The following is a 15551-nucleotide window of genomic DNA, read 5'->3' as shown; positions in this document are numbered from 1 at the left end:
TCAATGAAGGATGCACTCTGCGGGAAGCAGTATGTGGATGATGAGCAGGTAATTGATGCAGCAAGGCGATTGCTCTGATGTCGATCAGCAGAGTAGTTCATGTGAGCACACTGCAGTCCCACTAATGTTGTATAGCGAAAGGTTTTGTAGGAAAAGGAATAGGGAATAATATGGTGTGTTGGAATCCTGAATAGAATCAACCTGCTTTCAGGAAGAAAAATTTGTTGCAATACTTACTGAACACCCCTCGTCCATGATATACGAGAGTTGTCCAGAAAGTAAGTCCACTGGAAAAATCCGTTAAAGCTTTGCACAAATGTGATGGGCAATGTCTCTAGTATGCCTGTCGATCGTGTCGCGTTACTCTTTTCAGTTTCGAGTGGACAATGAGCATGTAAAGATGTGTAGGGAATAGCGTCTCCCGCCAAGTATGAGGGCCTGGTTAGAGATTTCGCCTGTGTCATGCAGCCCACATAACACAGCTTTCGAGCAGTTCTTTCTTCATGCCGATTCTCGGCCGCACACTGCAGGGGCAATGAAGGACTCCTGCAGCGTTTCCGATGAGAAGCGTTTGATCACCCACAATACAGTTTGTAATTGGCTCCTGCTGATTTCATCTTTGCTCACAAGAACCGCTGGCTATGAAGACAAAATTTTTCCACGGACAACAGACCAGTGCATATAACTGGCCGAAAGCACAGGCGACTGCTTTCTATAGCGAGGATATTGGAAAATTGATACAACACGACGACAAAACTCGAAGTTGGAGTGGCGACTATGTAGAGAAGTGGGTAGAAGGTGTACCTAACTGTTGCAAATAAAACGTTTCTGGTTTTCACTGTGGTTTCCATTTCGCGACCGATCGGAACTTACTCGCTGGACAACCCTCGTAGCAGAAAGCGTCGGCTGCTCTTTAAGACTGTTTGCTAATTTTGAGGTTGTCTATAACAAAGTAGAGATGCCAAAAGACAGTATCGATTTGTAGAATGTCCTGCAGAGGATTGACGAATGGTGCAGTTTCTGGCTGTTGATCCTGAACGTAAATAAATGTAACGAACCACTAATACATAGGAAAATAGAACTGCTACCTTACTACTACACTATCGATGAGAAACTGCTGGATACTGTATCTGCCGTAAAATATCTAGGAGTAACTATACAGAGCCACCTTAAGAAAAGAAGATGCCAAACTGGGATCCATAGGCAGAATCTTAAGGAAATGTAACACATCCTTATGTGTGCTTGTTCTCAGTACAGTAAAAACCATTCTTACATATGAAGAGAAGTGAGAGTACATGTTAGCTACGTGTGCATATCGTTACTGGAACTTTTATGGTGAACACGTAACACATCATGTCCACAGGACCTGCACGTGCAGTCTTTCGTATTTTGATAAACGTCAAATCATTGGCATGACGTACATGGGGGCATCATCTAGATAGATCGCACAGGCAGTTGGCTATGGGGCAATGACTGCAGAACGAATGGTGACGAGACGGACTCAGGATAATTGTGTAGCTTACAGAAGGACGACATCAAGAGAAGCTGGTACGTTTATTCGACTGACTCTGCCGAACAGATAGATGACAACAGTTGAAATATAGGTGGAGTTTAAAGCGAAGTGTCACCGGGAGCCATCGGAAACAGATCGCTGGAAGCTGGGTTGAGATCTGAAGTTGATACGCACCATTTACCACCGACTCTATTGCTGTAACCTCGCCTGGCACCTACGGCCCAGCCGCCAACCACACAGCAGTGTACTGCGTGTTGCCGCTTTATCAAGGCGCCAGCAACACAACTATTGGACATCATGCTTCCAGCAGCCGTTACGATACCTGGTGACGTCGCGTTCGCTGTTTGCAACACTGCTGTCGTCAGCACCAACTCGTCTCCGAGACTCACCTGTCACTATCACGATTTCCTAGTATTCTTCCGCCAGATGGCTTTACAGGACGCCGCACAGTCGGTCAGAATCCCGGAAACCTGGCAAAAATTCTGCTCGAGTATGGCCAAAAATGGAGTTTCCTGCCCTTCTAATAACGATTTTTGTATCAAAATTTAAAAACAAAACGGTGGATCGTATACGGCGGAAAGAACCTGGAAAAAATTAATGAAGTGGAGAAAAATGTACTCGGTAAACTTTTATAACTGTAATCGTAAATTTTATAACGAACTTGCTTCTATTACTGTCTTTATTACAGAAATATAAGGGGTGGTTCAGGAAGATATGCAAGTATGTTAATATGTTATTCTACAAATTAAACTAAAGAAAAAAGTGCATATGAACATAGGTCCGCAAACGTTTAGTTATGGAGTTACGGCTAATAAAAGATTTTGCGTGAAATTTAGCAACTTCGCTAACATGCAGTCATCGCAAAACTGTACGAGGTTAAAGAAAAGCACGATTTCCATTTATTTTGTTGTTACTGGCCTGGGGACTCTAATAAAACATGTCCCAGACTTCTATCTTCAATAGTTTTGCAGACCATCTAAAGAAGCAAGGATTATTACACAAGTAAATTTGTTTACTTTCCATTAAGAATGTAGAAATGTTTATGTCATTGTTGGCAACTGTTAATCTTGAAACGCGTTAGTTTTCTGTATTTTTCAGTGTAAGAACATAATAACAACAGTGAAACATGACATGAATTCACGTGATATTAATAAAAGCAGATTATCTGACACATTCATACAGTTTCAGTTAATGTTATTACCAACATTTTTCCAAAATTAAACTCTCTATAATTTATGTTGAAAACTTTGTACAATTGTCTGGAATTTAAAAAACAAATTGGGCTAGGTAGTTAATAAGTAAAAAATTTTACGAAATTACGTCTTTGCTTCTCTGGATGCTCTGGAAAACTACTGCAGATACAAGTCTGGGACATGTTTTATTAGATTCACCATATCAATAACAACAAAATAAATGGAAATAGTGCTTTACTTCAACCTCGTACAGATTTGCGATGGCTTCATATTAGCGAAGTTGCTAAATTTCAGGGAGAGTCTTTTACTATCCGTAATTCCGTAACCAAACATTTGAGAACCCATGTTTATATGAACTTGTTTCTTTAGTTTTACTTGTAGAATAATATATTAAAATATTTGCATACCTTATTGAATCACCCTGTATATATGTAACAAAGACTGAAACTTTTATAAGGCTTCATAATCTTCTTGTTCTTCATATTCATGTCCTTCCTGGGCTTCTTCCTCACCTTCATTAGTATCCTCTTCATCATCCTCAGCATCTGATTCGTCGTGGTCCTCTGCAGCGGGTACCAAGAGGGCAACAGCTTCCGACTAAACAGTTTTCGCTTTCCTCGGAGATGATTTCCACAAAGAATAAATATTTAACAGTAAAATATAATTTAACAATATTAAATTTATCAAGGAGAAATCTTATGTATATTGAATAATATAATTATTATATAAATAATATTTTTTATATTTTAAATATGTTTAAGATATATTTTTATATTTAGTAATAATATTTTTATTTTTTAATAGTTTATTAGTGATATTATAGAAATAACAATAGCATGATAGTGTGTATGTGTTTCACCTATATTTTAGTAAAATTTGAATTCTATTTTCTCAGTGTAAATGCGATCATTTTGCAACTGTCGCTTAAAACATGGTTCAAAGCCGAAGTTGCGGCTAGTATCTGGATTTTAAGGCTGATAAGCGAAGAAAATAGTACATACTAAAGGATGGAACGAAAAAGAATGAGGGATGTCGTGGAATCTAAAAGTTATTGCTTGTTTTCGCTCGAATTTTACAACTTTTTTTGATTGCATTCCGGAAAGAAGTTAATTAAGTGAAACCATTTGTTAGTTAATGATTAAATACTGAAATAAGTGTTCGAAAAAAATTTCGGGCTGATTCCGCTCAACAAAAATACTTCATCCCAACGAAATTCAACCATCGGAAAAAATAGCTGGTTGCTTCTAAGACTAGGTTTCAATAGCCCAAACATTACTCTTACCCAACCTATTAAACGAAACTGCTCCGAACTATTTTTATTTATGACCGCTTTTTCGTGATTCTCACCCATTGTGCGACCCCCAATCGATTGCCAGGCAGTCGACATCGAAAGTTCACCGTTACGGTTCTCTGAGCTTAATGCTAGTTGCGCATGCGGCAGCACAACCATTCCCTGAGCGTACAGTGCCCACCAGTCGGAGCCTGTAGTCTCGCATACCATGTCAAAACCATCATGCCGCGAGTGCATCAGTAACCAGATACATCCATGTACAAACGATTCCTGGCTATGTCGGTGGTAACCCACAAGGACAGACACTGTACTTTGAGCTTTGCGTGTGGACAGTACAGTATTGGCCATGGTGTCAAATTCTTATCAGACCAGGACGATCTTTTAGTGGTTTGAAATCGGAAGCTGTCTTCTGTTGAACTTGATTGACGTGTTGCTTTAATAAAGTTCCATTGTTCTCTGGCTACCTGGTCACATCTGTTCATTAGTAGCGTGAATCATCCACAGCGGGTGCTTAACAGAAAACAGACAGATGCATAGTGTAGAGCTAGAGTTACCTGAGTCAGAGTGGCATTCTATAACCTTCAGCGATGAGTCTCAATACAACTTGAAAATTCAAAACTTCATAGACTAGTGTAGGTAGAGAGGTAAAAATCGACACACGTGTTTAAAATGACATGGCATTAAATTAAAAACAAAAAAATAAATAAAATAAAATAAAAAATGCTCAAAATCACCAACACATGGCACTTCGCGTGATACGAAAGGGACAATTAACATAAAAATTGATTTTTTGCGAAGACTATGTTATTTACAACGTATGCTCATCATGTCTGCTGTTATTTATCAACGATACTTGTAGTCGAGGGATAAGAAATACTTAGCATATCCGTAGATATGTTGACAAATTGCTGCAGGATGTTGTCTTTTAGCATCATTATTGAGGTCCGCCGATTGCGGTAGATTTGCGACTTCAGATAACCCCACATCCACTAACCGCACGGATTGAGGTCTGTGGACCTGGGAGGCCAGGCAGGGTGGAAGCGACGGCTGAGCATGCGATCCTCACCAAACGAAGTGCGCAAGAGATCTTTCAAACCTGTGGCAGTATGGGGTGGAGCGCCATCTTGCATAAAAGTCGTACCTTTCAGCTGCTGTTTATCACCCAGGCTAGGGATGATGCAATTCTGCCACGTATTGGTGTACTTCACAACCACCATGCTAACAGTTTGAAAAAAAAAAAAAAAAAATAAGAAACAAGGTCCAATCATGAGTGACGTGGTAAATCCTCACTACACCGTTATTTTCTCGTCATGCGGGGCATTTTCACATCAGTTTTACGATTTTTGGTAGCCTAAAATTCTGCAGTTCTGGAAACTGCCATGCGGCCATACTGTCGTATTTGTGTCCAACGCCATCTGTTGAATTGTTCCTGCACTCCGTTTTTGTTTCAGTAAAACCCGATGTCATTTCAAGCATGTGCATCAAATTTTACCTCACTACCTACATTGTTTCGTGAATTGATACATTTTCAACTGTTAACAGACTTTTGGGTTACCTTGTATTTGTTACGGTGAGATCGACACCATTGTGCCCTTAGACAATCAGCGACTTTTGAGACCCAAATCTCTCCAACTGCTGGAATGATGGAATGGTGAGCTACTGTCCATGACAGCAGGAGAAGCTTGATATTTGTTCCCCCCCCCCCCCCCCCCAAATTCTATAAGTCCCTCCAGATCCTTGAGCGTCATGCACTCCGCCTCGCCTTCCGTATACACTTCCCGTCCCCCACGCGGATCCTCTATGACCTCATTCCTTTCCCCCATCTGCTCCTATTCCTATAACATATCCGCATACTCTACACCTCCCGCCGCCTTGATCCCCCCACCCCCTGGATGGTCCTCTCCTCTCCCATCCTCGCCCCCTGCCACATCTTCATTGTTGTGTCCCCCCTCCCCGCCATCTCTACACCCTTCATATCCTTTCCTAAGGTGGCTTCCACCAACTCCCCCTGCTGGATGATGCCCTCTCTCCCTCCATTCATCCCTGCTATCAACTCTGATCCTCACTTTCCTCTGTCCTTTTCTCAGGCTCCTTCTCCCCCCGCCCCCCCCCCCCTTCCATCCTCTTTTTTTCCCCACCAACCCACTCTCTGCCTCCCTTCTCTCCCCCGAGTCCTTTTGCATTTCCCTCCTCTGCCTTTTCCCATTCCCTCTCACATCTGCCCTGCCCCTCTCTCCCCCTTATGAGTCCTCTCCCTCCTTTGGTTTCGCACCTTTTCGTTTTTTCCTCTCCTCCCTCCTTGTTTTCCCCCTCATCTGTCCAGGTCTCCCCCCCCCCCCCCCATCTGCCCTTGGCTAGGGAGTGTCATCTTTGTGCCGACATTTTCGTGCAGTGTTTTACAGTGAGTGTTCAGTGTTGTGTGTCTTTTGGGAAGTGTTGCGAACGGACTGCTGGGTGTGATTTTTTTTTTATCTTTTGCGAACAGAAACCAGACTGTCGCCATGTTTTTTTAATTGTGTGTCTACTATGTTACTTGTCTGATTCCTGTGTATTTTATTAGTCTTGCAAACCCCTTTGCTTTATGTTTTAACTTTCCACTATTTTCCGCCGTTTTACAATTTAAGTCACCATTTTATCGCCTGCTTTTATTGTTTGTTTTCTTCTAACGTTTTTAAAAAGGTGTAGGCTTTTACTGAAACAAAATCGGAGTGCAGGAGCCATTCAACAGATGACGTTGGACACAAATACGCCAGTAACGCCGCATGGCAGTTTCCAGGACTGCAGCGTACTAAGCTGCTGCCAGCTCGCCCCCTTCGGGGGGAATCGTAATTCAATAAAGGAAAAAAAAAAGATATTTGTTCTGGAATCATGGAATGGTGAATTACTGGCTATGACAACAGGAGAGGAGACTCAGCATGGAGGGAGCGCCACCTCCAACAAATCTCACTGCATCAGTATAACTGAGATTCAATGTCTATGGCGTGAGCACCACATCGAACTAAAAACTAAACTCCGTCCGAACAGACCCTGAACGCCCAACTGTATCGATCGGTCGCCGTTTCATCCGCAGCCCACAGGCGTCACTGGATGCAGATCAGGACAGCACACCGCTCTCCCTGCCGTATGTCAGTTTCCGAGACCGGAGCCAGTACTTCTCAATCAAGTAACCCCTCAGTTTGCCTCACAATGGCTGAGTGCACCCAGCTTGCCAAAAGCGTTCGGCAGATCGAATGGTTTCCCATCGAAGTGCTAGCCAATCCCAACACCGCATAACTTCGGTGATCTGTCGCAAACCGGTGTTACCACATGAAATGTTTAGCCAGACCCACCCTCTACCTACATCTACATCTACATCTGCATCTACATCTACACTCACATGACAACTCTGCAAATCACACTTAAGTGTCTGGCAGAGGGTTCATTGAACAGCCTTCCCAATAATTCTCTATTATTTCGCTCTCGAATAGTGTGCGGAAAAAAAACGAACACCTATATCTTTCCTTGCGAGCTCTAAGTTCCCTTATTTTATTATGATGGTTGTTTCTTCCTATGTAGGTCGTCAACAAAATATTTCCGCATTCGTAGGAGAAAGTTGGTGATTGAAATTTCGTGAGGAGATCCCGCAGCAACGAGACATTCCTTTGTTTTAATGATGTCCACCCCAAACCCTGTATCATGTCCGTGGCACTCTCTCACCTGTTTCTCGATAATACAAGACATGCTGCCTTTCTTTGATCTTTCTCGGTGTACTCGGCTAATCCCATCTGGTAAGGATCCTACACGGCGCAGCATTACTCCAAAACACGGACAAGTGTAGAGTAGTCGCTTTAGTAGATCTGTTGCATCTTCTGTGTGTTCTGCCCATAAATCGCAGTCTTTGTCTGCTTTCCCCACGTTTTCTGCGTGTATTTTTCTAATTTAAGTTGTTCGTAATTGTAATTCTTAGGTATTTAGCAGAATTTAAGGCATTTAGATTTGATTGATTTACAGTGCAACCGAGGTTTAATGGATTCCTTTTAATACTTACGTCGATGACCTCACACTTTTCATTATTTAGGTTCAATCGCCAGTTTTCGCACCCTAAAAATATCTTATCTAAATCATTTTTCCATTTTTTTGATCTTCTAATAACTTTACTAAACGACAGGCGACAGCATTATCTGCAAAAACCTAAAACGGCTGGTCAGGTTGCCTCCTAAATTGTTTATATAGATATGGAACAGAAGAGGGTCTATAACACCACCTTGGGGAACGCCAGAAATCACTTCTGCTTTACTTGATGATTTTACGTAAATTACTACGAACTGTAAGCTCTCTGACAGAAATTCACCAATCTATTTTCATAACTGAGACGATATTCCATAAGCACTCAATTTGATTACAGGCGGCTTGTAAGGTATGGTGTCAAAAGCCTTCTGGAAATATGGCATCAATTTTAAACCCTTGTCGATAGCACTCAACACGACGTGTAAGTAAAGAGCTAGTTGTGTTCCACAAGAACGATGTTTTCTAAATCCGTGTTGACTATGTGTCAATAGACCGTTTTCTTCTAGGGAATTGGAAACGAGATTAACTTGGGCTCACCGGGATTTAGCCCAGTTATTCCCAAGTTCTCCCAGGACTTAGCCATCGGGCCTATGAATATGCTACTACTCGCTTTAGTGTGATATCTCTCATCAAATTGGATGAGTAATCATCAAGGGCACTCGCGCGTTACCTCTACCTGCATTCTTATCCTGCACGAGAATGCCTGAAATCACAAAACTAGGGATAGGATGGTTTCAGGCGATTTCAGAGGCAACCAGTGTGTAGTCTACCAAGGGGTGGCATCGTATCCCTAAACAGAACTTGGACACTAGTGACTACCATGCACGGCTCGAGGTGAAGATGACTTCTCTGAGCAGTTACCCACGCTCCCCTTCCAAGAAAGTGCTCATATCTGCAAAGAGCCTCTCCTCACATTACACTTGACTTCAACAACACAATTACAGACAGCTTTCGTGCACAACATAGAGCGAATGGTCTGACACCGAACAGGCCGCTCTGGGCAGTCGCTGAGGAAGCGGCATGCGGAAGGCGGCCACCAGGTTGCAAATGATACCAAGGCTACCAGCAGCCCTGTACCACTCCTCCTGCTCCACATCCTCCAGGTATGCCCACAGCTTCTGCCAAGGCTTCTTCACGTTACTCTCGTCTGCTTCTCCCTCTATGTAGCCACATTCTCCTCCTCGCGACTTTTCTGCGGTTGAGGTTCACCGAGGTCTGTGTCTACAACGCACGAAGTCAGAAATGTAGTTTACGAGAATTTATTTGAGAATATGGAGGTAAGAAGCTTTTTTGACAACGTCGAGTGAAATACACTTTTTGAAACACACTCTTTGTAATTCTGAAAGCAGTAAGGCTGAAGTAAATGGTATGAACTATCATCTACAGCTTGTTCAGAAATCAGACTGCAGTTATATTGTCGAAGGAAGAAACAGAAGCAGTAGTTGAGACAAGGAATGTAGGTCAAAACACCATTTACAGGTTATAAAGGAAATTCCCGGCATGAACTATGGACCTTGCCGCGGTGAGTCGTTTGTGATCCAAACAATGCAGATAGTCGTAACGTGGGTGTAATCATTTTAGTGTAGTCTCTGTTGAACAGACCATACTTACACATGGTTTCTCAAAAAGTGCAGCTGCTTTTTCTGTTATTGAATGGGCAACAGTCTAAATGAAACTTCCTGGCAGATTAAAACTGTGTGCCGGACCGAGACTCGAACTCGGGACCTTTGCCTTTTGCGGGCAAGTGCTCTACCACTGAGTTACCCAAGCACGACTCACGCCCCGTCCTCACAGCTTTACTTCTGCCAGTACCTCGTCTCCTACCTTCCGAACTTTACAGATGCTCTCCTGCAAACCTTGCAGAACTAGCACTTCTGAAAGAAAGGATATTGCGGAGACATGGCTTAGGCACAGCCTGGGGGATGTTTCCAGAATGAGATTTTCACCCTGCAGCGGAGTGTGCGCTGATATGAAACTTCCTGGCAGATTAAAACTGTGTGCCGGACCGAGACTCGAACTCGGGACCTTTGCCTTTCGCGGGCAAGTGCTCTACCACTGAGCTACCCAAGCACGACTCACGCCCCGTCCTCACAGCTTTACTTCTAACAGTACCTCGTCTCCTACCTTCCAAACTTTACAGAAGCTCTCCTGCGAACCTTGCAGAACTAGCATTTCTGAAAGAAAGCACTTGCCCGCGAAAGGCAAAGGTCCCGAGTTCGAGTCTCGGTCCGGCACACAGTTTTATTCTGCCACGAAGTATCATATCAGCGCACACTCCGCTGCAGGGTGAAAATCTCATTCTGGAAACAGTCTAAATGTTTGATTTGACCTTGCATCATTAACCAATATGATCTTGCTATGCTAGTACTAGGAACGGCTGAAAGCAAGGGTAAACTTCAGATGACCCGCAGCCCTACAGTTGTTTAATGACGATGGCATTCTTTATTGTAAAATATTCCGGAGGTAAAGTAGGCTCTCATAGGGATCTCTGGGTGGGGACTAATCAAGATGATGACGTCATCAGCAAAATAAATCTGGCGCTCTATCAATCGGAGTGTGGAGTTTTATATTCCGTAATTGGGTAGGTATGTTACGGAATTTGAAATAGGAAATGGATAGGTTGAAATTAGTTATAGCGGGAATCGTAAATTGTGATGACAGGACGGACAAGACTTTTAGTCAAATGAATGTGTGCTTATCAACGCAAAATTCGTTAAGGGTAACGCAGAAGGCATACGTAAAGCCAGGACCCAGCATAGATGTACAGATACCTACTAGGTCCGCTAATGATGAAAGAACACAAATAAATTTACGAGGAGATAAAAGAAATTATACAGACAATTTAGAAGGACGGAAAGTTCCACCAACTGCGACATGGTCGCGTATACAAACAGTGATCCAATATTGTCAAATGTTTTTTATTCCAGTCTTTGATCACAATATCAATTCTTTAGACGATGACCGGTTTCAGTCCGTAATGACCATCCGTAATGACGATGCCATTATGACCCTTATCCCTTTAGGACATGGTGTAAAATAGATCTGAGGATGGTCATTACAGACTGAAACCGGTCATCGTCTAAAGAATTGATATTGTGATCAAAGACTGGACGGAAAGTTAATTGTGATGGGAGACTGGAATTCGACAGAAAGGAAAGTAACAGAAAGGAAAGAGTAGAATGACATAGACTGGTAAAAGGAATGTAAGGGACTTCGTCTCGTAGGATTTTGCTCAATGGAGTAGCTAATAGTTTGTTTAAGAATCATGCAAAAAGTGTTTAATGTGGAAGACGATAATGAAATGTTTCAGAAATTAAGAGGTGGAACTTGGATAAGTTGAAACAATCAAAGGGAGCATTAGGCAACGATTGACTGAAATATGCGAAATGAATACAAAAGATGACGAATAAATAGCTTTCAGAGAAAAAGTCGTGAAGACAGCAGATGGACAACTAAGCAAAAAGACGAGGAGAAAATACGCTGCAGAAAAAATGCAACACCTTCAAGGACGAGAGTGTAATATGTGCATACTGAGGAGTTTCAGTGTTATTGATTCATTTCTCACTGTCGTCGGAGATCAGATGGCGCTCAAGAGGCCTGTTTGTGTACCCACTGTTTAGACCCTGCAGGCAGTAATTGTTCTGTGTTTAGAGGTGAACAGTGTTTGCATCATTCACTCTAGGATTCAACCATTGCCTCACCGAAGGGTGCGTACACCTCTTGAACAGCTTCAGCTATTAGAAGGGGGTCACACTGGCTGGACGAATTGACAGATTGCTACACATCTTGTCCATGATGCATCGGCGATGTGTCGCTGCTTTCAACATTGGTCTATGGAACATCTCTACACCTGTAGACTGCGTTTTGTACGTCCCCGTAGTACAGACGCACGCCTAGATCGACGGATTTTGCGAGCAGCTATGGCCGAGCGAACATCATCCAGGGGCGAAATCCGTGTACATGTTACTGCTGTTACGACATGAGGGAGGACTGGCAACCGTCTGCTTGGAGCTTGATTAAGATCACTTGTACCTCAGGCCAAGCTATCACTGACTCCATGACACCACCAAGAATTGCTGTTCTAGTATCATGAAAGAGTTGACAGGAGAGAACTGTTGTCTTCAGAGATGAGAGTAGGTTCTCTGTCTGTACACGAGTGATGGACGTGTATGTATATGACGCAGAGCTGGTGAGCTGCTGTTCCAGAATGCATTCGCCCACTACGCACAGGTACCAACCCAGGATTCAGGGTGTGGGAGGTCATCACTTACAATTCGTGGTAAGGTAAATGGTAAAGTCCGTGCAGGGTACAGTCCCTGCAGAAACACAAAACGTGACCACGAGTTGTAACTGATGTCCACTGCCCGCTATATTGCACCCGTGGTAATGCTATTTCTTCAAAGGGAAAGTGATGTCCCTTTCAGCAGGACAGTGCAACGTGCTCTTTGTGGTGCACAACAGCTTCTCTGGGTACCACGTTCACCAGATTTCTCGCCAGTTGAGCACGTATGGGATATATTGAAATCTGATCTTGCTCGTTGTCCAGCGCCTGCAAGAATAATTGTCGAACTGTGACAAAAGGCGAAAGATGCTTGGGACACACTATCCCACGATGCCATTCGGCGCCTTACGATCGTATCGTTTGCATGCGAGGTTACACGCATGCGTTGCAGCTAGAGGGCAGTACACTGTATATTGATGCGACTGTTTGGGCACCCTGTGCTGTGAGACATGTGTTTCATTTTGTCAGAATTTGTTACCGTATACTCCTACTTGTTACCTCTCTTGTCAATAAAATGATCGTGTCGGCGAGAATGTTACATTATTTTCTAGCACTGTATGCCAATGTGGTGAATGAAGCTGAAAAAAGAATATATACACATCTAAAAAGAGAGAACGACAGAATGTGCAAAATGGTAAAGTAGGAGTGACTAGAGGAGGACTGAAAAGCTGTAGAAGTATCTATGAGTGTGGGTAAGATAGACACCGCTGATAGGACAATTAAAGAAACCAGTTGGAGAATAGGGAAACAGTGGTATCAACGTTAAAAGCTCAGATGATAAGGTCAGTACTCAACAAAGAAGAAAAGACCGAAAGATGGAAGGAATACAAGGATAGAAAGAAATTTGAAAACAATATTATGAAAAAGAATGGAGTGGGATATTGCAAGAATAATAGGACAGAATTGAAAGACTTCAATGTTAGTCTTTTTCCCTAGCTCCATAGCCGATTGTAACGGGCTGAAACTTTATAACGTTGGATAAATGCTAATAACTCCCTGTTACGCGCTACACAGTGATTTGCAAAATATGTGCGTCTCATAGTACGTTACACAAGAAGAGAGAGGAAAAGAAACTCAGAAACTAGAGTGAGTCTGCAGGTACAAATTATACCCTAATACGTTCAACAATATAGTAGAATGATGAGCCAAAATATCGTGACCACTGCCTACCGTGAGATTATTGATTGCCACCCTGTAGCGTACCAAACATAGTACGGAAAATGTATATGCACAGCAGAAACGAATCATTCTACTGACAACACAAGTCGCAAAGTGCACTTTAGTAACATACAACCATACGTGTTCTCACGTTGACCCAACGACTTCGCGGAGCGACTGTATAAAAAATTGTACCTGCCGTTTGCTTTATGACGTTGTTTAGGACCGCCTGACGTCACTCAAATTTCGCTCACGCCCATCATATTCACAAGTTTGCATGCCAACTGGATAAATTATGTTCAAATAACGGGACTCGCCCAACAAGTAAAATTGATATTACTGTTTTCATGCGCTACGGACAGCTGGGATCAGCACCTTCTAATCAAGCGATAGACATGTGGGTGAGAAGGAAGCTGCCATCATGAGAAGAGTGTTTTTTCCTGTTTCTTTATCAAAACTTCTTACGCAAAACCACCCTCTCCTTAACTCAAGAGACATCTAAAGCCAAACTTCATACTTGCATTAGGTTAGTGCATAAGTTCGTATCGGTTTTGTTTTGCATGTTGGTATTCCGGTTGCTATGGGCTTATTTGTCGATTGTCGTATTTTTATTTGTAGTTCACTGTTGCCATGTAAGTTTACATATTGTAATTTTGTCATTTGGAGTCGCTAGAAAATGAACTGCCAAGTGGAGAAATCGGAACGTTTCCGACGTATTCTTCTGTTGGTTCTATAGAGGGGTGACAGCAGCGGAGGTAGTCCGAAATATTTGCGTAGTGTATGGTGATAATGCCGTTGGACAGAGCATGGCAATAGAATGGTTTATCGTTTTAAAGGGGATCGTTTTGATAACAGTGACTCTCCACGTTCAAGAAGACCTTCGAGGTTTGATGAAGATCGTTTAAACGCATTAATCCACAATGATTGACGTCTTTTTACTCGAGAACCCGCAATTGTGATGAACTGTGATCAAACCACGATCACGCAACATTCGTATGCAATGGGGAAGGTTCAAAAATCTGGTGTATGTATACCGCACGCTCTAAACCAAAATCACAAAAAATCAGCAGGTGGCCACATGAACATCTCTGCTTGTTCGTCATTAACTGGCTCGTGAACTCGACCGGTCATTCATAATATCCGTCGTAACTAGTGACGAGAAATGGTGTCTTTATCCTAACATAAGGAAAATAGAGGAATGGTTGAGCCCAAACAAAACAGCAATTCGCCGTTCAAAGAACAGCTTGCGTTTACGAAAAGTAATGTTGCCGGCCGCAGTGGCCGTGCGGTTCTAGGCGCTGCAGTCTGGAACCGAGCGACCGCTACGGTCGCAGGTTCGAATCCTGCCTCGGACATGGATATGTGTGATGTCCTTAAGTTACTTAGGTTTAATTAGTTCTAAGTTGTAGGCGACTGATGACCTCAGAAGTTAAGTCACATAGTGCTCAGAGCCATTTGAACCATTTTTGAGCCAAAAATAATGTTATGCATCTGGTAGAACAGCGACTGTGTGGTGTGCTACGAATTGCTTTCCCGAGGTCTAGCCATCACTGATGACATTTATCAACAGATGAGATGTCTTTTTCAAGCAGTATAAGAACAACGACCAGGAAGACTGCATGAAGTGATGGTATACCACGATAAACGCCCTCCTGCATTCTGCTAGACTGACAAAAACACTACACTGGAATTGGGTTGGGAAGTCATTCCGACCCACCTTATTCACCTTATCCTGTGCCCTCACATTTTCGCCTTTTTCGCTTTGTATCGGACAACCTTCAAGGAACTTCCTTTCCGGATGAAAATGCGCTCCGAACATGATTCGACGAGTTCTTCGCCTCAAAACCACGTGATTTGTACAGTTGTGGAATCGAAAAATTACCCCAGCGTTGGAAGGCTATTGTAAGAAACGAAGGAGAATAGCTTATTGATGAGTCACATCTCTGTTACTTGTGTCTGTTGTGTTTGGAAAAGCCGGCCTTTGTGGCCGAGCGGTTCTAGGCACTTCAGTCTGGAACCGCGCGACCGTTACGGTCGCAGGTTCGAATCCTGCCTCGGGCATGGATG

This window comes from Schistocerca americana, chromosome 6 (assembly GCF_021461395.2).
Source record: "Schistocerca americana isolate TAMUIC-IGC-003095 chromosome 6, iqSchAmer2.1, whole genome shotgun sequence".
NCBI lineage: Eukaryota > Metazoa > Arthropoda > Insecta > Orthoptera > Acrididae > Schistocerca > Schistocerca americana.
Note: the sequence above shows the minus strand (reverse complement) of the source record.